General features: G+C 36.0%; 1 protein-coding gene across 2 annotated transcripts in view; it reads right to left on the reverse strand.

Moving 5' to 3' along the window:
• The window catches only part of mas (trypsin-like serine protease domain-containing protein masquerade), a 192824-nt gene that overhangs the window by 65595 nt on the left and 100431 nt on the right, over nucleotides 1–26798 (reverse strand). The window contains exon 1 of one of the 2 annotated variants that reach the window (XM_073987406.1): nucleotides 4568–4806. The exons of the other annotated variant lie outside the window; for it this stretch is intronic. The gene's annotated coding sequence lies outside the window, so the exon portion shown is untranslated. Of the gene's footprint in view, nucleotides 1–4567; nucleotides 4807–26798 lie in introns of those variants that run through there. 2 annotated transcript variants of the gene reach the window in all.

The following is a 26798-nucleotide window of genomic DNA, read 5'->3' on the forward strand; positions in this document are numbered from 1 at the left end:
AAATAGTGAAATCAAAAATATAAAAAATTTCACTTTTTACCGTGAGAATTTTTCGAAGATACCCCTTTTCTTAATTAAAGAACGAAAATATTTTTTGATTGAAAAAATCTATGCATTTTATTAGAATTTTGTAACGGTCTTGAGCGACTACTGCAGTCTATTTGAATAAAGCATTTACATTCGGATATAAACGTAAATTTCCTTTGTCAGTTTGGATGAAAAGAACAATTCTGAAGAGAAAGCAGACAATGAAGAAGTGTGTTTATTGGAAGTACGTTCGTTTTGTTCACAGAACCTGTAAAAGTAATACAAAAATTTCAAATGGCATAACATGACGACAATTCCTGTGGAAAGAGGAAAAAGTGACATACACTCTCACAACAGGAAAGCATTAGTTTTTCTTTCGAAAGTATCTTCTTTCTTTGTTGAATGGATATATAAAATTGGCCATTTTTATTAAAATACAACAAAGCAATACAGGGATATTTGTCACTGCAATTAAAAATCTAAAAATGGATAATTGGGATGGGTTGGCTACTTCCACGATATCTCCGACCTTTAGCGGGATTATTCCACATTCCACACGTTCGTTGACTACAACGTCGCCTTCGACTGCCCAATATTCTTAAAGTAAAAGTGTGGAACATTGCCAATAAAGTCGTTGGTTACTTGGAAACAACCCTTGCCGAGAAAAATTTATTTGTTGACACCAATCGAATCATTGCAAAAATATTATTTACTTACTTACTTAGTTGGCCCATTACAGAACATTTGTTCCATAGACCGAACTAAGAAAAGATCTCCATTCCTCTCTATTTTTCGCTTGACTTTTTGGAATACCGCGCCTTTTCATTTCTTCATCTACTTGTATGCTCCATCGAAGCTTAGGCCTGCCGATTCTGCGTGCACCGCCATGTGGCATGTATTCATACGCCTTTTAAGCGGGTTCATCATCGCTCATTCTTATGATATGGCCTAGCCAACGCAATCGTTGCATCTCGATACGTTTAACTATATTCATGTCTTTGTATAGCTTATATAGCTCGTGGTTCATACGACGTCGATATTCACCGTCAACTCATATCAGCCCGTATATCTTTCGAAGAATTTTCCTATCAAACACACTAAGCACTGCCTTATCTGCTTGCGCAAGTACCCATGCTTCGGAGCCATACATTAGCAGGGGTAGTATCAGCGTTTTGTATAGTGTTATTTTTGTTTGACGAAATGTGGCTTTGTTTTTAAATTGCTTACTTAAACCATAGTAGCATCTGTTGGCCAATACAATTCTTCTTCTTATTTCACAACTGATGTTGTTTGTTGTGTTTATGGCAGTGCCGAGGTAGACGAAGTCTTTAACTACCTCAAAATTGTAGGTACCAACTTCCACAGTTGGTCCGAGCTCTATGGACGCTTTGCGCGTCGACACCATCAATTTGGTCTTTTCGTCGTTTACTGCCAGACCCACTTTCGCAGATTCTGCTTCGACCTTCATAAAGGTATCAGTTACTTCCTTTACTGATCGTCCCAAGATGTCTATGTCATCAGCATAAGCAAGTAACATGTGGCTATTGGTGTAAATTGTGCCATTTCTTTTGACATTTGCATCTCGTATTACCTTTTCCAGCAAAATGTTGAATAGGTCACACGAAAGGCTGTCTCCTTGTCTGAAACCTCTTTTGGTACAAAATTCTTCGGAGAGGTTCTTTCCAATTTTAACTGAGGACTTAGTATCAGTTAATGTCATCTTACAAAGCCGGATGAGCTTTGCGGGGATACCAAATTCAGACATTGCATGGAATACCTTTGATCGGAGGGGACTGTCGAATGCTGCTTTATAATCGACAAAAAGGTGATATGTGTCGATCTGCATCTCTTGGGTCTTCTCTAGGATTTGCCGCAGCGTAAATATCTGGTCAATGGTGGACTTGCCAGGTCTAAAGCCACATTGGTATGGTCCAATTATTTCGTTGTCCATCCCTGACACTATCTTATAGGCAATAGGGAGAAGACTTATGCCCCTATAGTTGGAGCATACAGTCTTATCTCCTTTCTTGTGGACGGGACATAGGATGCTCAGGTTAAAATCGTCGGGTACGCGTTCTTCCTGCCAGATGGTGCTAACTAGCTGATGCATACACCTTATCAGCGCGTCGCCTCCGGTCTTAAACAGCTCGGCTGGTAAGCCATCGGCTCCTGCTGCTTTATTATTCTTCAGCCGGTTGATTGCTGTTTTTACCTCATCTTGGCCGAGCGGTATACATTCTATACCATCTTCTGGGATTGGATCTGTGGTATCATCGTCTTCGCTACTATTGGATACCAGCAGATTGGAGAAATGTTCCTTCCATATCCTGAGCACGCTATCTGTATCTGTTACCAGATTACCTTGCTGGTCTCTACAGGAGGATGTGCCTGTACCAAAGCCATCTGTTTGATGTTTCACTCTTTGGTAGAATTTTCGGACTTCATTCTGTCTCCTGTACATCTCGATTTTTTCACACTCCCGCTTATCCATTTCTCTCTTTTTCTTGCGGAAAAGCCGTTTCTCTTCTCTCCTTTTCTCCCCATATCTCTCTCGTGCGCTACGCGTTGCTACTGATTGTAAAGTAGCTCTATATGCCGCATTTTTCTCTTCGGTAGCAGCACGACACTCCTGGTCATACCATGAATTCCTTTGTGGAGGTCTCTGGAATCCAAGTGAGGATTTTGCGGCTGTTTGCATGGAGTGGGCAATATGCTGCCATTGTGTTGTTATGTTATCGGGACAAGGAGTGCTCGCGTTAAGCAATTGGGCTAGTTGAGTGGAATATGCTGTGGCTATCTGTTGTGTTTGCAGCTTATCGATGTCCAACTTCCGCGTTGAGTCTGTTCGTGCTTTATTTGCAACGTTTAGACGGGTACGTACCTTTGCTGCAACAAGGTAGTGGTCCGAATCAATGTTTGCGCCTCGGAACGATCGTACATCCAACACGCTGGATGAATGGCTTCCATCTATCACAACATGATCAATTTGATTACTTGTTCTTTGATCTGGAGACAGCCAGGTGCACTTATGAATATCGAGATGATTAAATCTGGTACTGCTAACTACCATGTTTTTTGCAGCTGCAAAGTCTATCAGCCTCATACCATTGTCAGATGTTTCACTGTGGAGACTGTTGGGCCAAAGATATTCTCCTTTCCAATCTTGGCATTAAAATCGCCTAGAATGATTTTAATGTCATGGGCAGGGCAACGGTCATATGTTTCTTCTAAGCGCTCGTAAAATAAATCTTTGGTCTGTTCGTCCTTTTCTTCAGTGGGAGCATGAGCGCAAGTAAAGCTGATGTTGAAGAATTTTGCTTTTATTCGAATTGCAGCAAGCCTTTCATTCACTGGGGTGAAGCTGGTTACCAGATGTTTTAGTCTCCGACTAACTACGAATCCGCAACCAAACTCATGCTTTACGTCATGGCAGCTATAATACAGTGCGTCACCTTTAGGTGTTGTTGTGACGCCTTTCCCAATCCATCGTATTTCCTGTATGGCAGTAATATCGGCCTTGTACTTTTCAAGTACGTCTGCCAATGCGAAGACTGCACCTTCTCTATAAAGAGTGCGAACATTCCCGGTGCAGATTCGCAGATCATGGTTCTTAAAACGTTTGCGGGGTTCGTCAACTTTTGAGGGGTTTGTTTTTCCTTTCTTTCGTTTTTTCATAGTAGGCTGTTTTTTCTAGGGGAGGGTTACTAGCCCGACGCCCAAACCCGAGTTTTTAACGTTCTTATGGGTGAACGCGCGGCACATGTTAGCTCACTACCTTTAACGGATGTTAAAGGCAGTTCCCCAGGTGACACCACGGGGAGGTCAGTGTCCACTTGAGATGAAAGAGGGACCAAGATAAATCCTGGACTTTGCCATGTAAAGGCCGGTCAGGACCGTTCCTTGGTGTCTTCCATCCCCTACGTCACCCAAAATAAAATATGCTTATCTCAATAAGAGGCAGTTTTCGCAAACATACGTCAGAGATAAGCCGCAGCATAAAATTTATTTACTTTTAATAAAATAAAAATGTGATTTTAAATAATTGAATATGCAAAGTATTGATCCCCTTCAGATATAGCACAGAGCTATGAAAGCAAAATCCATGCTGGTGTTGTTTAAGGGGTGATTACACTAGCCATCAATGTCATATGACCCGAAACAAAAATATTCCATATCTGCCCACACAGACAATGTGGAGACGTAATTTCACTGCATTTTGCTGGTGTGGACGCAAAAAGTAAATGACGTAAGTAAAATCCCCCATATTGCGCACATTAGCGGCTGTAAAATGATGGAAAATTTCAGGTCATATGACATTGATGGCTAGTGTAAACACCCCTTTAACAGTATAATGAAATAAAACTACCAGTTTGAAATATATATAAAATAGATAAATTGTAACATTGAAAACCGTAACAAAATTGGATAAATGTAATGAAAAGCGAAAGTATTTTTTGAGATGAAAAAGCAAAAAAAAAAATCATTTTATATGCTATAAGCAAACCTTTAACAAAAACAGATAACTCCCTTTGCCACTTACCCTTTAAGGCTAGTTCTAGTTTCCAAGCAAACATTTTCTTTGATGGTGAATGGAAGCATCTCCTTTTTTATTTCAGCATCATCCTTAAAGACCATCTTTCACCTCGTCATATGCAAATGAGTTTCAACGAAATGATGGAGGGAGGCACAGACGTCCTTTGTTTATCATTCGATTGTACAAAGGGGTTTGTTTGGATCATTAAAGAATTCGTTGATTTTTTTCTAATAATTTTTGTTATTTATAAAAAATAGAAAAAAAAAAACACACACAGGTAACCCAAGATAAAATTTCAAATAAATTTTGGATTTTAATTACAAAAAAATGCTCAAGGAAGACAAAAAATTTCACTTTTCAGCGTGAGAATATTTTGAAGAAATTTCTTTTTCTTAAGTAAATGAGAAAAAACGTTATTTAGAAAAAATCAATGACTGCTGCAACATATTTACATAAAGTTATTTTAAAGTTCTTGGAAGAATGTACAGAACAACTTGCTAAATCCATATTTACATTAGGCAATTTTCCTTGCGGCAATTGTCAGTTTGTACGTGACAGAGGGTGTTGAGTAGGGTTATGACTTTTTTACAACCTAGTATCCCTGTATGATATTTTGATGAGTTTTTACTTAAGATTACATAAAATCTTAATAATAAAGTGATTCGATAACAAGTAAGAAGGGCGATAAGTTCGGCCGGGCCGAACTTGTTATACCCTCCACCACGAGTTATATTGAAGTAAAAATGGAACAATTAGTTTCCTTTCGTTTATGAAGAAGACTAATTACCAAATTTCAGCAAATTTCGTTGATTTATACCGACAAATGCCTGCGGAAAGTTTTTAGACTCAAAGAAGACTAATTACCCAATTTCCGATATTTCGATAAGATAATGGGCTAAAACCTAAAAAATACAAAAAATTAAGAGGTATGCTTCTAGGGGGATAAAGGAAGACGTGGATACTCAAATGTTAGAAATTTCGGAGGAATGTTGAGGCCACAACCTTCAAAATACCGAAAATCGGGAGATACCGTTCTATGGTCTCTAAATGAAGGCGTGGACCTATACCAACAAAATTCTGGGCGAAAGTTTTATACTCCAAATGAAAACTTAATACCACATTTCAGCCATTTCGGTGGAATATTGAGGCCACAACCTTCAAAATATAGAAAATTGGGAGGTATAGTTCTATGGGGGCTATATGAAGGGGTTGACCTATACAAACGAAACTCTGGGGAAAGTTGTATACCCCCAACGAAGACTAAGTAGGAAAGGAAAGCAGGCGAGGTAGCTTATGTACCCAGGCCTTAATGGTTTCAGACCCCAAGCATGCTTAGACGAAATCCGTTTCAGACAATTTGGTGTTGGTTTAGTCATGTCCGTCCGTCTGTCTGGCTGGCTGGACCGCACGACAAATCTCGAACGGATCAACCGATTCGGTCCAGAATTTGGCTTTCGTAATATTTTGTCCAAACTTAGTCATTCGGAAACTTCTACCAGACTTAGATGAGGTTCCAATATGGACTCAAGCGGGTACCTCACACACAAAATTTAAGTTTAGGACCTGCTATCGAATCGCTTTGATTTTTGTTGTAACAACTTGTATTTACTGCATCGCATACAACGGTATAAGTTTCATCAGGAGCAAGTCCATACTTCCTGAGCAAATAGCCTGACGTTGCAAAAATCCTATGACACCGTGTGTAGTGGTTGGAGCGCAAGATAACTTTCGAACGGATTTGCCTATTCGGTCCAAACTTTTGAATTCGTAATATTCTGTCCAAACTTAGTTTAAGTTCGAAGATAATCCACATCCGCCCGCTCCTTCAAGTACCTCCCCCACAAAAGTTCAAAAACGTTCCGAACAATTGTGTGCACGATAACTCTTGAAGTGAGTGACCGATTTCGTCCACACTTTACACATTCTAATATATCAACCAGATATATATGTATATATCTACTCTTTCGGGTCCCTACCACACAAACTTTCGGATAAATTCACTTTAAGACCATTACGACGGTAAACGTTTTTTTCCAGGCCAAGTCCATACTTCTTGAGAAAGCAGTCCGATAGGTGAAAAAATCCTAATTTAATGTGGTGCCACATGTAGTGACTGTAGAGCACTATAACTCTCGAACTGATCAACCGATTGGCCCAATTTGGCCTTCATCATATTTTGTCCAAACTTAATTTCAGTTCGAAGATGGACAACTTCCGGTACTTCCCCCCTAATATTTAAAAATGTCACGATTTCTCTTGAACCAACCAATTTGGTCCAAAATTTGGATCTCCTAATATTTTTTTTTTTTTGCAAATTTAGTTTAACTTCTGAAATGGCCAATATCGGATACCTCCCCCACAAAAGTTCAACATTTTTGTTTAAGTGCAGCTTTGGGACCGTTCAAAGATCCTTTGGAAATGCATACCGATGCGATTCGTTGTGGTCCTGTTGACAGCGATATTATGTTTTCCGTGGACAAGCCCACGCCTCCTGGCATACTGGTCCAAAAGTTATACGATGACCCATTGAAATGACTAGTGGGCACGATACCTATCGAAAAGATATTTAGGAGTCATATCTATCTATCTAAGATACACTTCCATAATGGACTATGTCGGTCCATTCCTTCGAGTACCTCCTCCGCAACACTTTTGAACTTTAAAGTTTAAATGTCCAAAAAGGGCCTCAAAATTCTGAAAAGACCCTAAATACATCGATCTGTACCTAGATGAAAATTTCAATTCACATAGGCTGAGGGTATATCTCTGTCGTTTTTTTAGAAATAAGTGAAAATCTTAAAAATTATCCTAAAAAATTAACAAAATGTGTGAGTCACAAATAATAATATTTTCAAATAATAATCTTTTCAATTTGTTCCAGTATATCATCAAGCCAGCAGATGTAGTGTCCTTAGCAGCATCCTCATTAACATCTTTAGCCCATTTCATTTTCTATCCCCCGATATGAATACTTCTTCTCACAATGCAATCAATTTGAATAAAATTGGGATTAACCAAGAAAAAATCTTCCACTTTTTTTTTTTTATAAAAAATCAGTTTTTTATGTTAAACATGTCGCTACCGATACCTTTCTATGCCTGTTTATAGATAAACAGATTAAATCCTTTTACTTTTCTTTGTGATCATGGTGGTGGTTTGTAGGCTGGCTCACTGGTGTCCTAAAGACGTTCATATGCAAATGTGCCCAGAATGATTTGTCTGTTTTTTTTTTTTTTTTTGAAGATATTCATTTCAACTTTGGGGAGGGAAGAATCTTTTCTTCGATCTCCTAAGAGCGAATTGATGATGATGCTTGTTTTTTTCTTATATTTAACATTATTCATAAAAAAAAAAAACTTACCAAAAAACCTCTTCGATTTTTTTTTAGTTTTTACAGAAAAAATTAAAAAACCGTGAGAATTTTTGAAAAAATACAGCCACTTCAATGGTATTTTAAGGGAATTTTTTATTTTTTCTTATTTTTGAAATGTTCTGTTTAAGCATTAATGCTCGATTGTACTACAGATACAATACAATTTAACACTTCCAATTTTCCATCCCAAATAAACCAACGGGAAATACACTATATTTAAAATCTACCATACAGCTATTATCCCAGCAAAATTTGAAGGAAGGGGTTCTATGCGATGACGTGATTTCATGGCATATTTTTCATTAGTTCAAAGCAAGTCGTGAAAGATCCGATCTTTTCATTAGCATTTAAACCAATGCAAAGGAAGTCGTGAAAGATCCGATCTTTTCATCAACATTTGAATCATTTGTACAGATCACTATAAACAAACAAGTCGATTTGTACATCCCTACAAGTAGTGACATCAAAACAAAAGAGTATACATTTCCAAAATTTTTTTTTTTTATAAAATTACAAAACTACAAATTAAATGTAGATTCACGAACTAGAAATTCCTAAAGGAGTGCTGTTGGAGTCCATGTCGAAATCTGAACTGGTGATGAGAAGATAATAGAAAAGCTTTTGTAAGATGAAACAAAATCAGTGGCTGTGAGTGGATGAAGTAAACTCTGTTGCGGTGTAGCGGCGGTGATTAAATTGAAATTTTGGGTTTAAAGTTTACGCTGATAAATTAGTTCAAGTTATTTCATGAATTAGTTTGAATTAATAAAGAGTTTGGTTTGTCATGAAAATCATATTTCAATACAGAATTTACCATTTTCCAAACAAGACATGAAAATGTCATGCCAAAGAGTTGGTGAAAATGACATGTCAAAGCATTGGTCAAAATGACATGCTTAGCATCCGACAATGAATGTCATCTTAAGATCCGAAAATGAATGTCACGGTTGTCACGCTCATATAAAATTCATGAGTGACATGCCAGATCACTTGCACCCATGATTCAATAGCATCCCTTTTGTCTAGCTGTAGTTGTGTTTCTTTTATATACCCAGAGGTTAACATTTTTACCATTTCTTACCATTCTTAACCTGCAAAGCATTCCTTAGTCCCAAAAAGTGATAAAACTGGATGCAATTTTTAAGAGAGGCAGAACAAAAATGGCGTTCTCTTCTACAACAGGCTACCAGACAAATTTCTTCGGGCAAAAAATGGTAGAACTGATTTTTCGATATTTGTTTGACGAATATTTGGCAATGAAGAACAAATTAACAAAACAAAAGAAAAATGCGAACACTGACAAAACAAAATTAAAAACATTGAAATAAAGGAAGAAAATTAAATTTTTAATGAAACTTTTTGACGTTGCTACCAGATCTACCATTTTTCCGTTCCTTAATTTTTTTGGTAAAAGTGGTCATGAGAGAGCAATTTTTACAGTTTTCTCTTTTTACCATTAAAAATGTGAGGGAAAAAAGCTTCTGTAGTGTGGTTTTGTATTTAAATTTGCCCATAAAATGGACAATTAGTACAAATGTTTGGTGAGTTAGAGATCAAAATAAAGTGGCCGCAAATCCCATTCGCGTAGTGATGTCAACTATTATTTAGAAAAAAGTGAAGTTGTTATTGAATGCAATTACCATTTACAGTCTTTTTGTTATCACTTATATATGTAACTAGCTAAACCCGGTGAGCTTCGCTACCCCGACTAAGATAAAATATAGTGGAATGCTATAATTATATAAACTTTTTTATATTTTAACGTATAAATATAGGAGGCTGGGATGGAGCTACTATGGTAGTTTTGTGGATAACACTCCTCCTAAAGCCTTATAATCTTACACAGTTAATTTCTCTTTATTTCTACAGATTGGATTTAGATCTACCTGACTGAATTAGTTTAAGAATAGAACCAGGTTTGAAAACCTTAAGTTTGAGTATAGTTTTAATTTCTTGTATTTGTAGGATAACTCCCACTTTTATGTATAATAGCTGAATCCGTTGCGATTTGCTACCCCGACTAAAATAAAATATAATGGAATGATATAATTATATTAACTTTCTAAAATTTTAACGTATAAATATAGACTATATGAAGGCGGTCTCTACCCATTCAGGGCTATTATGAAGCTACTATAGTATTTTTGTGTGTTTCGACTATAAGTATCCCTACGTAGGATAAATACTCTTACACTATTAATTTTTCTTTAATTCGACAGATTGGATTTAGATCTACAAATTTAATAAAATTAAGAATAGAACCAGTTTTGAGAACCTTAAAGTTGAGGAAAGTTGTAATTTATTTTATACATGGGACTTATTTTTTCCAATTCATATACATATTAACCTATTGTGATACCTTAAATTACACTTGTATTTACAATTTTTAATCCAATAATGCTTTAGATATATCATAATAAAATATCCCTCATAAGAAAACTCTCAAAGATTTGATATTTCACAGCTGTAGCCCTGGTCAATTCCTTCCCAAATATAAGTACTTGTGTATATAATGATGACTTCTATTGACTACTTCAAAATTTCATTGAAATTGGACATACGTAACAAAAACATGAAATCGACCGAAAATGTATATGGGAGCTATATTCCGATATGAACCGATCTCAAAATAATTTGGCACAATAATTTGTAGACCAAATTCCGTTATACATATCAGATTTCATTGAAATTGGACATACATGCAGTGTTTGGTGCATAAAATACAGGAAATCAGTCGGAAATATGTATGGGAGCTATATTCAAATCTGAACCGATTTCGATATAATGTGTCCCGTCACGCATTCCAAATTTAAGCGAAATTGGATATATATATAGAGTGTGTGATGCATCAAATACAGAAAATCGGCCGAAAATATATATAGAAGCAATATCCAAATCTGAACCGGTTTCGATATAATTTGGCACATTTATGTCTAGGCCAAATTCCGTTACACATTCCAAATTTCAGCGAAATTGGACCTATATAGCGTGCTTGGTGCATAAAATACAGGAAATCGGCCGAAAATATATATGGGAGCTATATTCAAATCTGAACCGATCTCTATATAATTTCGCACATTTATTTCTAGAACAAATTCCGTCAGACCCTACAAATTTCAGCGAAATTGAACAAATATAGCGTGTTTGGTGCATCAATTGTGGAAAATCGGCCGAAAATATATATTGGAGCTATATCCAAATCTGAACCGTTTTCGATATAATTCGGCACATTTATGCCTAGACCAAATTCCATTACACATTCCAAATTTCAGCTTAATTGGAATTATATAGCGTGTTTGGTACATCAAATGCGGAAAATCGTAGCAATGTAGTAGCAATATACCCTAAACATTTCAGTAAGATCTGTTCAGCGGTTTTCGAGTCTATAAGGCACAAACAAACAAACAAACAGACAAACAAATTTCAATTTTATATATATAGATTAATGTTTTTATGTTTTGTTTAATGTCAGAAATCCCTGATGATGATCGACAAAGATGGTCGAAATATTGGAAGAAGAAAATAAAATAATAAAACAAAACTTTCATTGTTTTATTACATGACCTCGAGCCAAACAAATCTCCTGAAGAATTATAATTTAGAAATGATTGTTTAAGTCTGGAGTATTCCCCCATTGGCTTAACTTCATCACTTTCCTCTTTGCAGAGAAAAATGTTTACAAAACGCACTGACAGCTTGCAAAATTTACTGATCGCTACCAATATCATGATTTCATCCCGGCGAAGGGAATTATCAATTGGTTTTTCAGTTTTTGAAATGATGATTTTTTACTGAAAACCTGAACTCTATAAGCATCGAGTATTCTCATGTTAATGAGAATGGTGCTCACTTTTCGGCTTTCCCAAAAAAAAACACCAGACCAAAATATTTGCAAGCTGACAGCACGATTCAACTAAGAAATCATCGATTTCTGTTAAGTTGAAATAACATCAGCACAGTTACCTGTGAGTATGTTGTTGGAATTTTATTTACAAAATTCCTTTTTGCGCGTGCCTTCGCTGTTTTTTGTTTGTTCTGTTTTAGTTGAAGTTTCAAGTTGAATTTGTTTAAGTCTGGAGTATTCCCCCATTGGCTTAATTTCATCACTTTCCTCTTTGCAGAGAAAATTTTTAATTTTTAATTTAGAAATTTCATTCAATTTCATTTACCAAAAAATTCCACAACATTTCATTTTGATAACCGTTTCTTAGATAGAATGGTTTTGCAAATATTCCTTTTTCGTTTTTTCAAGGTGGAATTCCTTCGTCCTGAATTCTTACCATTATATTCATCCATTCTTTGTTTGCCAAGTGTCAATTAATAGGTTTATTATATTATTTTTGTTTGATCAAATATTGATTCAATTTAGCATTGTTTCGTTTACAATGCGACCATTGTTACCATGACATAATCTTTAAAAAATGTTTCCCCGTCTAATAGTCCTACGGCCGCCAATCCTTACATTTTTATGCAAATTTATGCCTCAGCGTTCCCATAAGAAGTTTAACCCGCTTGCATCCACAAAATCAGTGATGATCATTAATATTCCTGGGTAATGATAACACTGTCTACCCTTGGCGTGACTTACATACCGAACCGATACTTATCTGCCGTCTTAGGGTGTTACTCTGTGTCCTTACCTACACACAAAAGGGATGAAAAGGTTACCTTTAAGAATATGTAAATTTTTTCGTAGTAAGACACAGCTCAGCTTTGGCTTTGGGAGCATATTTAGATTTATAACAAATGACCTTAAGCGGTTTATAGACTGTTTATACGGGATTGTTTCTTCAAAAAATGCCACCAGAATTTCAATCAATCATTTTCAAAATTGTGCATTTTTTATTACGAAAATTCAATAACTTTCTTTGGAATTTCTAATACAATATTCCATATTGTGTCTGAGTGTGTGTCCGACTATAAAATCGAGGATTGTGAGTTCGAGACTCAGCGTAGAAAAACAAACAAAATGTTCTTAACAGTGACACATCGTGTAGGGTGTTAACGATAAACTTAGAACATATCATGATCAATCCCAATAACGAACGAATATCTTGGCACAATTGCGAATTGTTCTTAATTTCAACCTTACACTGAACATTTTAACACAATCAAAACACACATTAATTATTTGCTTGCAAATTATACAATCTCTGCTAGCGGTGGATATGTACAGGGGTTTATTAAAAATATTAGCAAACAATCCCATTGCAAATTGTAGTTCTAAAATATCAAAAAACCACCCTTATTTACCGAAATGATTCTCTATAGAATTGCAATTCTGAAAGATTTCACAACTCTTACATTTTGCAACCTTATCGAGAATATTGCCAATACTCGTAATTGGCGTGTGGCATTTGTGTGTTGAATCAACACACATCACAGAAATTTATTGATCTTTGATTGTTATCAGAAATTTGAAGACCCCGAAGTAATTTAATATGTCATTATTGTGTTTTCCTTTTGTTATTTGCTGCACAGAAAAAGTCAAAACCATAACTCGTATTGTAAACGACAAACATGTGAAATATTTGCACAGGAAGGGGAATTAAATAAAAAGAATATATTCTAATAGTTGTGGTGTTGAAGTGTGGCTGTGGCATGATTAGGGTAAGACAATAAAAACGGCGCCATAAGTGAAATGAGATGCTTTTTTGGTAATTTGTTGTTAATCAGGTAGAGGTATCGATCTGCGAAGGTATGGATTTCTAAAATATAAAAATGGTTGAAGTAGCTAATGATATACATTAGGCCGGGGCGATTTGAAAACCTTAATGAGCCCTTCGCGTTTCTGATTCCTGGGATTGAACTGAGCAAAAAAGTCCACTGGACCATATATCTACCGTGAAAATCGAGCCTCCCGATTTTGACTTTAAGTTTTTTATTGACGTTTTTTGGATATTTTGGCATATAACAGCCAAACCATTGAGATTTTCGATCCAACACAAAGACAAAAATTATAGCCAAGACAGTAATTGAAAACTCCCTAATGCATCGCAAAAGCATTGGAACGCTCCTTCAGGCAGTTTTGGCCTTAAAGATGTGCAAACTTTTCGGAAAATGTCGATAAATGACACTGTGCTACAAAAGTTGACCAGAAAAATATTCAAGTGTTCTGATGCAAAATTATATCGTGTTGGGATCCATGGACAACGACAATTCCTTTAGTTCGTTGGGGTCACTTCGTTTTATTTTTTTATAACGGTAAAAGTAGTGAAAATCTGGGTTTCTTACATTTTCAAATTTAAACTGATAGAGATATGTATCTTCTTTTTCACAACGGATTTCTAATGATCCTTCTTCCTTTTAAAGGGGTGAATAATATCTTTAAAACAAGTTATTATTTGTTTAAATCGGTTAGCAAATGGCTAAGTTATAGTGGTTTATGTCTGAAAACCCCCTCAAAAAACTATAACTGAATTTCTCATAATTTTCAAAAATATAATGTTTTTTTGTTTTGTTCAATAATTATTTTCAAAATTATGAGAAATTCAGTTATAGTTTTTTTGAGGGGGTTTTCAGACTTAAACCACTATAACTTAGCCATTTGTTAACCGATTTAAAAAAATAATAACTTGTTCTAAAGATATTATTCACCCCTTTAAAAGGAAGAAGGATCATTAGAAATCCGTTGTGAAAAAGAAGATACATATCTCTATCAGTTTAAATTTGAAAATGTAAGAAACCCAGATTTTCACTACTTTTACTGTTATAAAAAAATAAAACGAAGTGACCCCAACGAACTAAAGGAATTGTCGTTGTCCATGGATCCCAACACGATATAATTTTGCATCAGAACACTTGAATATTTTTCTGGTCAACTTTTGTAGCACAGTGTCATTTATCGACATTTTCCGAAAAGTTTGCACATTTTTAAGGCCAAAACTGCCTGAAGGAGCGTTCCAATGCTTTTGCAATGCATAAGGGAGTTTTCAATTACTGTCTTGGCTATAATTTTTGTCTTTGTGTTGAATCGAAAATCTCAATGGTTTGGCTGTTATATGCCAAAATATCCAAAAAACTTCAATAAAAAACTTAAAGTCAAAATCGGGAGGCTCGATTTTCACGGTAGATATATGGTCCAGAGGACTTTTTTGCTCAGTTCAATCGCAGGAATCAGAAACGCGAAGGGCTCATTAAGGTTTTTTTCCTTCCACACAAATCACCCCACCCTAATATACATATGACACATGGAATGATTTTGATTTGGCTTTAAGATGTCAAAGTCCAGGACTTATGTATGTTGCTCACTCTTTCATTGCAAGTGGTCACTGATATTCAAAAACTTTACCCAATGTAAATATACAAAATGGCTAATAGATCGACCCCAGGAAAAAAAAATAAATTAATTAAGTAAAAGTACTAGATACCATCAGCCCATGTTGATTGATTCCAAAAGGACGAATGTCAAGCTATGTACATATTATTATTACATCTACCAGACTTCAAAATTAGATTTAGAACTTAGACGTGATTTATGATTTCTTACTAATTTCAAGAAGAAGCCCTGGACCAGCCTTTTCTCCTAAATTTCTAATTTTTATTTACGGACAAACAATAAGTAATGTGACACTCCTAAACATTTCGATTTGGTTTCCCAGTGAACCAAAACAATACTTTTACAATAGCCTTTAAAAAAGTTATTTTAATCTTCCTCGCTGGTTCGCAAGGTTTATGCGAAGGGGCAGCTGGGGATGTTTTAACTACACTTCCGCTATCTTCCGCACTACCCTTGATCATCATGTAAGCAGACGAGACAGAAGAGTTGACCGTCCGTGACAGCGTTGATCGCAGCCGAAGGTTGCTCTTCTGAGGACCCCATTCTCTTCACGATTATAGGTTCAGCCGATTTGGTTGACGAGGGATCACCAACCTTTGGAAAGACCAACGCCATCACCACCTGGTCTGTTCGCCTTCGCACCGACTTTAAGAGATTGCTTCCCTTTATTTAAAGGTTTTGATGAAGGGACAGCAGAAGGGTTTGGATAGGCAGCCACCTTTGGTTTTTTAGGTTTAATTTTTGACTTTTTTGCTTTTTCACAGCCTGTTCGGGCTGTGATTTAGCCTGATTTGATGAGAGATTGTCGTCACTTCTATAGGAGATTAGACAGGGCTCCCCATATCACTCGAGGCGGGAATTTCATTGATTGGGAAGTCCCCTACCGCTATGTGAGGAAATTTCCTTTCGAACTTGTCCATAAACTTTAGGTTCTTCCGATTCAATTTAAATTCAATATCGGTTATGTTTTTGGGGTCTTTTTTGACATAATAATAAACATGCAATACCAGATCGCATTCCAATAATCTTTTCTGTCCAAAGCTTGTTTTCTCACACTCACCGACAGTCTCTTCCAGCGCAGCCTGTCTAAGAAGCTGTGGTTTATCGGATTCGTCCGGGCAGGTTGGAACTGCAACCTTTTCGGACGAATGTGGCGACTCAGTTCTACCGGGGAAGGGAACAATGGTAATGTCCATTATTTCATCCTTATTGATCAGAGTTAAGTCGTTCATATAGTCAATCTGTTTGCCTTCCACTCTGCTGAGTGGGGAACATTTTTCCTCAGACTGTCATTAAACAAGTCGAGCCCCGGGCTGTCGTCCCTGCCCGTGGTTGTAGTACATTGCGATGTGGTAGATATAATTTAAGAGCCGTTGTCCGTGCTCATGTTCCTGGATTATATCGGTCCAAATTGGTTGAATTTTGAGAGGCGGGGTTTTCACATTACAAAAAAAAAAAAAATTCCGATAAAAATTATGGACATACGAGTAGGTCCACGTTTTGATATAGACCCCATATAACGGTACCTGCCGATTTTCGGAATTTTGAATGTTTTAGCTAAACTTATCAACCAAATTGGTTGAATTTTGATATGCGGGGTTTTCACATTACAAAAAATTTTCCGATAAAAATTATGGACATAGGTCCCCGTTTTGATATAGACCCCATATAACGGTACTTGCCGATTTTCGGAATTTTGAAGATTTTACATATGTTTCACGCCCAAATACGCCGAAATTTTGCATTGAGGGTTCCCAAGGGACCAAAAAACTTTTCTGATAAAAATTATGTACATAGGTCCACGTTTTGATATAGCTCCAATAGAACAGTATCGCCCGATTTTCGGTATTTTCAAGGTTTTAGCCACATTAAACAACCAATGTGGTATTTAGTCTTCACCAGGTCTTGCGAAATATTTTTACAGAGAATTGTTATTATTGGTTCACGTTTTGGTATAACCCCCGTGCAAAGGTACCGCCCAATTTTCGGGGTTTTAAGGTTTTAGCTACATTATCCACCCAAAATTAAGAAATTTGGTGTTCAATCTTCATATATTTTTGTGAGTTTATTGAATACATCAAAATTTTGTCTACATCTTACCACTCCTTAGGGTATCTCCCACACAAAATTTGTAACATGTATAGTTTAAGGTTTTTTTTATACCCTCAGCATTTATGCTAACGAGGGTATATACACTTTCATACGGGCAAAATGTGCCTCATCGAAATAATGGTTTTAGACCCCAAGCATGTTTGGACGAAATGTGTTTCAGACAATTTGGAGTCGATTTAGCTATGTCCGTCTGTCTGGCTGGCTGGTGCGCACGATAACTCTCGAACGGGTGAACCGATTTGGCCCAAAATTTGGCTTTCGTAATATTCTGTCCAAACTTAGTTTAAGTTCGAAGATGGGTTATATCGGTCCACTCCTTCCGGTACGCCCCCCTCAAAAGTTCGGAAATGTTCGGAAAATTTGTGCAAACTATAACTCTTAAAGGGTCCACACTTTGCACATCGTGAAATTTCTACGAGACTTATATGAGGTTCTAGTATGGAATCCAAAGGTCCACTCCTTCGGGTGCCTCCAACACAAAATTTCGGAAAAGTTCAGTTTAGGACCTGTTCTCGAATCTCTTTGAATTTTGTACCGCTTACGACGGTACATGTGTCATTAAGGGCAAGTCCATACTTCCTGAGAAAATAGCCTGAAAGTTACAAAAACCCCTATGACACCGTGTGTAGTGGTTGGAGCACAAGATAACTCTCGAACGGATCAACCGATTTGGTCCAAATTTTGGCATTCATAATATTTTGTCCAAACATAGTTTAAGTTCCATCATAAGCCATATCGGTCCACTCCTTCAGGTACCTCCCCCACAAAAGTTCAGGGTCAAGTCCATACTTCTTGAGAAAACAGCACGAAAGGTGTAAAAACCCCTATGCCACCATATGTAGTGGGTGGAGAGCACGATGACTCTCGAACTAATCGATTTGGTCCAACATTTGGCCTTCTTAATATTTTGTCATACTTTCAGTTCGATGATAGGCAATATCGGCCCACAACTTCCGGTAATTCACCCGAATATTTAAAAAATGTCAAAAAATGTCAACAAAAGTTCACAATTTGTTTTTAAGTGCAGTTTAAGGTCTGTTAGAAGATCCTTTGAAACTGTATGCCGATGCTGTTTGTTGTTGCCCTGCTTACAACGGTATTATATTTTCCGTGGACGTGTCGTCCATGCTTCCTGGCATACTGGTCCATAAGTTATACGATGGCCCACTGAAATGACTAGTGGGCGATATATCCCAAAATGGACTATGTCGGTCCATTCCTTTTAGTACCTCCTCTGCAACATTTTTGAACTTTAATTCTAATCCAAATGTCCAAGAAATGCCACAAAATAATGAAAATACCATAAATACTCGTACATTCGATCTGACCGTAGATGAAAGTTTCAACTCACATAGGCTGAGAGTATATCTCTGTCGGCAAAGCCGACTGATAATTTTTTACTTGTTTTTTAATCGATTTTGCTGCAAATTGGTATATTCAGTTTTCAGCGGATATAAAACTTGTGAACAAAATATTTTCAATATAGGTTCGCGTTTAGGTCTAGCCCCCATTGAACGGTACCGGTCGATGGGACATATTTTAAATGTTACAGACACATTTTCCAACGCATCGTAGGTACGCGCCCCCATATGACGGGTTCCCTCATATTAGGTATTTGAAATGTTGAAGACAAAAATTGCAACCGATTTTGATGCAAATGTAAATTTTAAGATCTTAGCGAATAAAAATCCTCCTCACATAAAATCTGTCAACATAGGTCCACTTCTGGGTGAAGCCCCACAAGCCTACACATCCATTAAGGAGTAAAATGTCTATAATTGTTTCATTTGTAAATATAATGTTTATTGGTCTATTTAGTAGGTTTGTATCATTAATTTTATTTATAAACTCTCTCAGATCAAGTTCAGGTTGGAACTGCTTTAAATTTTTTAACGTATTTTGGTATTTGCACCACAGCATCCAAAAATGTTGCACTATATATAAATCACCAACATTTACAGGTCAAAACTACGAAAAATTGCAAGAGGATTCTTAATTTAACAAAAATCATCATTTGTTAGAATTAGTGAGTCCATTTCATCAAAACCCAGTCAACAATTGCGTTCATTGCCGCGTTTACCTTCCACTTTGGAAAATGCAATTAAATGAAATTTCCGAAGGCATTTAAAAAAAACTTCAATTTTTCCGAAGATCGCACGTTTTATGGCTTTGCGAACAGAGGAGACCCCAATCTTTCAGATCATATATATCTTAACACTGGAATGAATGTACGGGACTCACTTTTGAAATATCCACGGAAAATAAAAAACAAGTAAAAAAGTATCAGTCGGCTTTGCCGACAGAGATATACCCTCAGCCTGTGTATATTGAAACAATTTTTTTCCAAAAAACCCATGTATTTAGGGAGTTTTAAAAATTTTGGGCGTTTGAACTGACAAAAATGTTGATTAGGATTCAATATCAAAAGTTTTGCGGAGGAGATGCTAAAAAGAATGGATCTCCAGCCACTACATGTGGTACCATAGGGGTTTTTTAGAACTTCAGGGATGTTTGCTCAAGAAGTATGAACTTGCCCCTGAAACAACTTTTACCATCGCAATTGAGGCAGCAATGCAAGTTGCTTCAACAAAAATCAAAGTGATTCGAAAGCAGGTCTTAAGATGAACATGTATCCGAAATTTTGAGTGGGAGGTACCGGATGGAGTGAACAAATATAGTCCATATTTGAACCTGATCTATATCTGGTAGATATATTAGGATGTGTAAAGTATGGACCAATTCGGCCACTCTCTTCAAGAGTTATCGTACGCACAATTTTTCCGAACATTTTTGAACTTTTGTGGGGGAGGTACCTGAAGGAGTGGACCGATATGGCTTATCTTCGAACTTAAACTATGTTTGGACAAAATATTACTAAGGCCAAACTTTGGACCGAATCGGCAGACCTGTTCGAGAGTTATTTTGCCCTCCAACCTCCTCACACGGTGTCATAGGGGTTTTTTGCAACTTTCAGGCTATTTTCTCAGGATGGACTTGCCCCTGATGAAACTTATACCGTCGTATGGAGGGCAGTGAATACAAGTTGCTAAAGCAAAAATCAAAGCGATTCGAGAGATGTTCCTAAACTGAACTTTTCCAAAATTTTGTGTGGGAGGTACCCGACGGAGTGGACCGATTGAGTCCATATTAAAACCTGATCTAAGTCTGGTACACGCTCCACGATGGGCAAAGTATGGACCAAATCGGTTACACCCTTCGAGGGTTATCGTGCGTACAAATTTTCCGAACATTTTCGAACTTCTGTGGGGGAGGTACCGGAAGGAGTGGACCGATATAGCTCATCTTCGAACTTAAACTAAGTTTGGACAAAATATTACGAAAGCCAAAATTTGAACCGTATCGGTTCAACCCTTCGAGTGTTATCGTGCGCTCCAGCCAGCCAGACAGACAGACAGACGGACGGACATTGCTCAATCGACTCCAAATTGTCTGAAACACATTTCGTCCAAACATACTTGGGGTCTAAAACCATTATTTCGATGAGGCACATTTTGTGTATATACCCTTCATAGCCTAAAGGCTGAGGGTATAAAAATAATTTTGAAAACCTCAAAAAAATCACTTCTCTCCGATTAAAATTGCACAAAAACAATAAGAGTTTTTTTTTTTTCATTTTTAAAGAGTAAAATATCATAATTGTTTTGTAAACTATTAAGAAAAATAAATCATGGCATACTGACTTACCATTTGTCCGCGCCACGCTATTTTTTAATGAAACCAAATTATATTTCTTAGAAAAAATTACGAAGCAAAAGTGCAACTTTAAGTGCATTTTTAAGTCGTTTCGCGTAGTAAATCGCCTAACTGAGTATGGGTCATTTGCAGTGGAGTATGTACATAGCTAACAAATTCAATAAAAATTTAATTAATTTTATGTACTTTCAAAATTCCTTAAAGTTCCACTAAACTTCCCATATATCGCACTGCGCGTCGTGTAAGTAAGTAAACCACCCCCTACTAAAAACAATATGCAAAGCACATTTACGAAGTGACACTGGAAGAAAATACAGGCCTTAACGTCTAGATACATAAACATTTGCCATTTGTCAGAAATAACTTAAGCAGGAAAGCCAACTGCTTGTAGTGAAAACTTTTGAGAGAAATTGTGCAAAATTCCAATATTCAAGGGAAGTCTTATCTATATAATAAGTGATTCAGGCTTTTCCAATTGGAAGTTTAAATACATTCTCACAATTGAAGAAGTAATCTTTTGATGTTTTTTCAACAAATAATCCTAATAAGATGCACATACATACATATATACTGATTTTGCAAGAACCCTTAGATCGGTAAATAAACACACTGAAATTATCATCGATCGATTGCCAATATGAATTGGCACAAATTGATTACAGCCTTTGTTTGTGAAATGTATGGTGTGAAGTTATTTAAACCCCAGCGATTGGTGGTTGTTCAAAGGCAAGTGGTTGGATTATTGGCAAAGAAAAGTGATTAATGGTCCTGTTGATGTTCCAGTGTAATCTTTAAGGGGTTTTCCTTTTTTGCAAATGTTGCCCTTTGCGCGAAATTCAAATGCGACTTAAGAATATTTGCATATTCAATTCCTAGGCCAGACACATTTTTACATATTTTGGTATTCTTGCAAAAAGGATTTAAGATTTACAACTTCATTATAAAGCCATTTACAAGTTTGTAAACAATTGTAATGAGTTCTTGACATCATGTAGAGATGTCAAGAGAATAGAAACGGAGATGATCATCTTATGCAAATTTTTGTTTGACGTTGCACGAAGATGCAATTTTTGAATAGGGCGAATTGTCCTGAGGCAGCTGTTGCCTTGACATGGGAACTTTTAATGGACTAGAAATTGCAATAAAATAAACTTAAATAATTAATTTTTTTTTTTTTAATTTATGAAATTATGTCAGTATCAGTTCGGAGAAGTTTTACCAAACTATGGTATTCGACGAAGGCATTTCGTATACATCTTATTTATTATTATACCCTACACCACTATGTGGGGAGGGTATTATAAGTTGGTTTTGGCCAAAAATTTTGTAACGCATCGAAATAATGGTCGTAGACCCATACTTATATATACCAAAATGAATGTCTCGACGAGCTGAGTCGATCTGGTATAATATTTAGGTGGATAAAAAGACTTAGGTGGATAAAAAGACAACGTTTTTTTCCAAAGCGAATATCTCAGCTTCTGTATGGGGATTATCAAAAGCAAAAAAACAATGAAAGTAGAAAATATCACCTTTCTAATGATGTAAAGTAGGTGCTCGAAGGTGAGCAAACAACGAAGATATCACAATAGTAGCAAATAAAACCCCAATTTTCATTTTTGCGATTTTAATTGTATTGACGAATATCACAGCTTTGGTAGAAGCTTTTCTAAAAGCAAAGCCTGACTATGAAAGTAGAAGATCCCGTCTTTACAATAATGCAAACTAGGTCGGTGTAGGTAACCAAACAACGGAGATATCGGAATAGTCGGTAATACATCCCATTTTTCTATTTTTTTGGAAATCACGCTACAGATCGAATCGTCACGAAAATTTGAGGGTTAATGGGGGGTCTCACAGATGAAGAAGCCTATTGATTTTTGTGATGGTCGGATAATATTTAGGGGTCGGAATGGGCAAACACTTATTTGGAGAAAAGTCAACATTTTATTTCAAAGCCAATATCTCTGTTTCTTTAAGAGGTATATCTAAAGCGAAACCTGGCAAGGAAAGTAGAAAATATCACCTTTACAACGATGTTAAGTAGGTTGTCGTAGGTGGTCAAATAGCAGAGATATGGCAATAGTCGATAAAGCATCCCATTTTCCGATTTTTTTGTAATCACGCTACAGGTCGCAATTTTGATCGGATCGTCACGAAATTTTAGGGAGTGGATGCGGGTCCCACAGAGGAAGAAGCCTATTTAGTTTGGTGATGGTCGGATAATATTCAGGAGTCGGAATAAGCGAAAAGCTTATGTGGATAAAAGCCAACGTTTTTTTCTTATGCGAATATATCCCAGAAGCGGATTAGTATTCCAAAAGGAATACCCGTCAATGGAAGAAGAAAAGATCTCGTTTATATTGATGCAAAGTATGTTGGCGTAAGTGAGCAAGCCGAGATATTGCAAAATTCAATAATATACCCAATTTTTCCATTTTTTGTAATCACGCTACAAGTTGGAATTTTGATCGGATAGTGACGAAATTTTGGGGGTAGATGGGGGCCCCACACAAGAAGAAGCCTATTGATTTTGGTGATAGACGGATAATATTTAAGGGGCGGAATGGGGAAAAACTCATTTGGAGACAAATTCAAAGTTTTATACTTTGTGAATATATCGGCTTCTAGTAGGGTATTCCAACGGCAAAACGTGTCAATGGAAGAAGAAAATATTACCTTTACATTGGTGTAAAGCAGGTTGGCGAAGGTGGTCAAACTAGGGAGATACCACAATAGTCGGTAATGCATCCAATTCATCCATTTTTTGCAGTCAAGCTACAGGTCGTAATTTTGATCGGATGGGCACAAAATTTTGGTTGCTTATGGGGGTCCCTCTCTCTCTCTTTCTCTTTTTGGTGGTAGTCGGATTATATTCCCTTAAAGAAATGTTTACCAGTGAAAAGCTTATGCACATAGGTAGTGGTGTAGGGTATCACATGGTCGGCCCCGTCCCGACTATAGCCTTTGCTCACTTGTTTTTTTTTTAATATAGACATGTAAATATACCTTCAGAAAGTATTTGCATACTTTTAGACAACATTTTTTTTTATTAAATCGCACGATTTTTTTTAAAAATATTTTCGCCTGGGGCAGTTTCTGTTTTTAAGAAGGTATTTGCATATTTTACAAACACGTTTTATTTTCATAAATAGCGCCTGTGGCCCTTTTCGTTTTTCAGAAAGTATTTGCATACTTTTTATTTTCTTAAAAAGTCAAAATATTTTTGTAAAAAATTTCACGGGTTTTTTAAAATATATTTTCGCCTACACCGCTTTTCATTCGTCAGAAAGTATTTGCATACAAAAAATTTTAATGGACCGACGGACACATATAGTACGATCGCTTTGTTTCGCTGAGATATAAAAAATGGCAAGGGGGATATATTGGACAAAACAAGCTTATAATTCCCATTTCCTCATTGTTGAGCAAAATATAAATATTTTACTTTAAAAAATCCGTAAATTAAAAGAAAAGTTCGTAAGTCCCAGCAAAAATACAAATTATCTCCCAAACGTGACGGAAGTTGATCAAACAAAGTGCAGCTATTGAAGCTGGATAAATAAACGAAGAATACTGCTTTTACCACCATAATAAAATTAATACAGAATTCGGTGCAATGTTTTTTCTTCTAACTGAAAATTTTCTAAAAATGGACTTACGAGCTGTTTTTGCTTATCAGACGATACATGCTATTCCCAATAAGAGGCAATTTTTTTTCAAGCAGACCTCAAAGATAAATTGCCGAATTAGGCAAATTTTTCTTTTAATAAAATAAAAATGTGATTTTAAATACTCGAATATGCAAATTATTGATCCGGTGAAGGTATAGCAAACAGTTATGAAAGTGGAATCCATGATGGTGTTGTTTACCAGCTGTGAACACTCAAATAGATAAATTGTCCAAAAATATTGTTTCAATAAAAACAGTTTTGCAGTTCCCAGAACCTTTGCTGTTTACCTACATGTAAGCGAAAACCTAAAAACAATTAACAAATGTAATGAAAAACGAAAGTATTTCTGAGAATGAAGAAGTAAAAAAAATGATAAAAAAATAATTTCATATGTTATAAGCAAACCATTGCCGTAAACACAACAACATGTAATTCTCTTTGCCACTTACCCTTTAAGGCTATGTCTTGTTTCCTAGCTGCCTTTTTCTTGTTGGTGATGGTAGCATCTCCTTTTTATTTCAGCATCATCCCTAAAGATATTCTTACACATCGTCATATGCAAATGAGTTTGAACGAAATGATGGTGAAAGAGGCTTGTTTAGATCTTTAAAGAATTCGTTGATTTTTTTCTAATACTTTTTGTTATTTATAAAAAATAGACAAAACACATAAGTAACCCAAGATAAAAATTCTAATAAATTTTGGGTTTAATTTACAAAAAATTGCTAAAGGAAGAACAAATAATTTCACTTTTTAGCGTGAGAAAATTTTGAAGATAACCCTTTTCTTAAGTAAATGAAAAAACATTATTTAGAAAAAAATCGATCCATTTTTATAAAATTTTGTAACGGCCTTAGATGCCTGCCACAACCTATTTTATAAAACAATTTACGAAGTTATTGGCTGTCTGGCTAGATTATTTGTCACAGGTCATAATGTAACTATTTAGCCAGAGCATGATCATTTAACAAAGTGGGTGTGGTTAATCGGATCGAATATCCTCTACACAACCGAAATTTGTTCTCCTAATCTTTCCCATCTCTATTTTTGCATAAAAAGTGTTGCAGGCAGAAAGATATAGGTACCTGTTATTCTACAATACACAGCAAAACCAAAAGACTAAAGCTTCCAATCAACCCTTTAGACTAACCTTTGGAATTCAGCAAACATTTTTTTTAATTTGTATGAAAAAAGTATCCTAAAAATTTCTCAAAATTTGTAGGTTACAAATAATTCACAACACATTCTTTTTAATTTGTTTCAGTATATCACCAAATAAGCAGATGTAGTGTCCTTAACAGCATCTTCAGTAACATCTTCAGCCCATTTCATTTTCTATCCCACGATATGAATACTTCTTCGCACGATGCAATCAATTTGAATAAATTGGGATTAACCAAAAAAAAAAATCGTTCACTTTTTCTTATAAAAAAATCAGTTTTTTATGCTAAACATGTCCCTAACGATACCTTTCTGTGCCTGTTAATAGATAAACGGATGAAATCCTTTTACTTTTCTTTGTTATCACGGTGGTGGTTTGTAGGATAGCTAAATTGTGTCCTAAAGACGATCGTATGCAAATGTACCCAGAATGATTTGCCTGTTTTTGTATTCTTCTTTTCGGGATCCTTAAAGACGAATCGAATTTGTTTCTTATATTTTAACGATATTCATAAAAACTCACCAAAAACCCTTTCGATTTTTTGTAATTTTTTACCAAAAAAAAATTAAAGATCGTGGGAATTTTTAAATGATGCGGAGACGTGAATGTCTTATATATATATTTTTGAGGAAAACTTTAATTGTTTTCTTATTTTGGTAATCTTCTGTTCAAAATACTCGTTTTTATTACAGAAAGAAAAAAAATGTTAGCATTCTTACTATTACCATCCTAATGAAAAAAATTAACAAGCAAACTCGAGAATGATTAGACCACCGACGTAGCCAGGGGGGGGGGGGGGGGGGGCGGGTTTTGATTTTATTTCCCATAGGATATCAGCTTATGTTAAACATTTTTTTTTAATTTTTGAGTAAAATTTTAAACTGTTTTAAATTGTTCAACAAATATGTTAAGTAGTTGGAAGC

This window comes from Musca autumnalis, unplaced genomic scaffold (assembly GCF_047663935.1).
Source record: "Musca autumnalis isolate F117 unplaced genomic scaffold, ASM4766393v1 scaffold_4, whole genome shotgun sequence".
Classification (NCBI taxonomy): Eukaryota; Metazoa; Arthropoda; class Insecta; order Diptera; family Muscidae; genus Musca; species Musca autumnalis.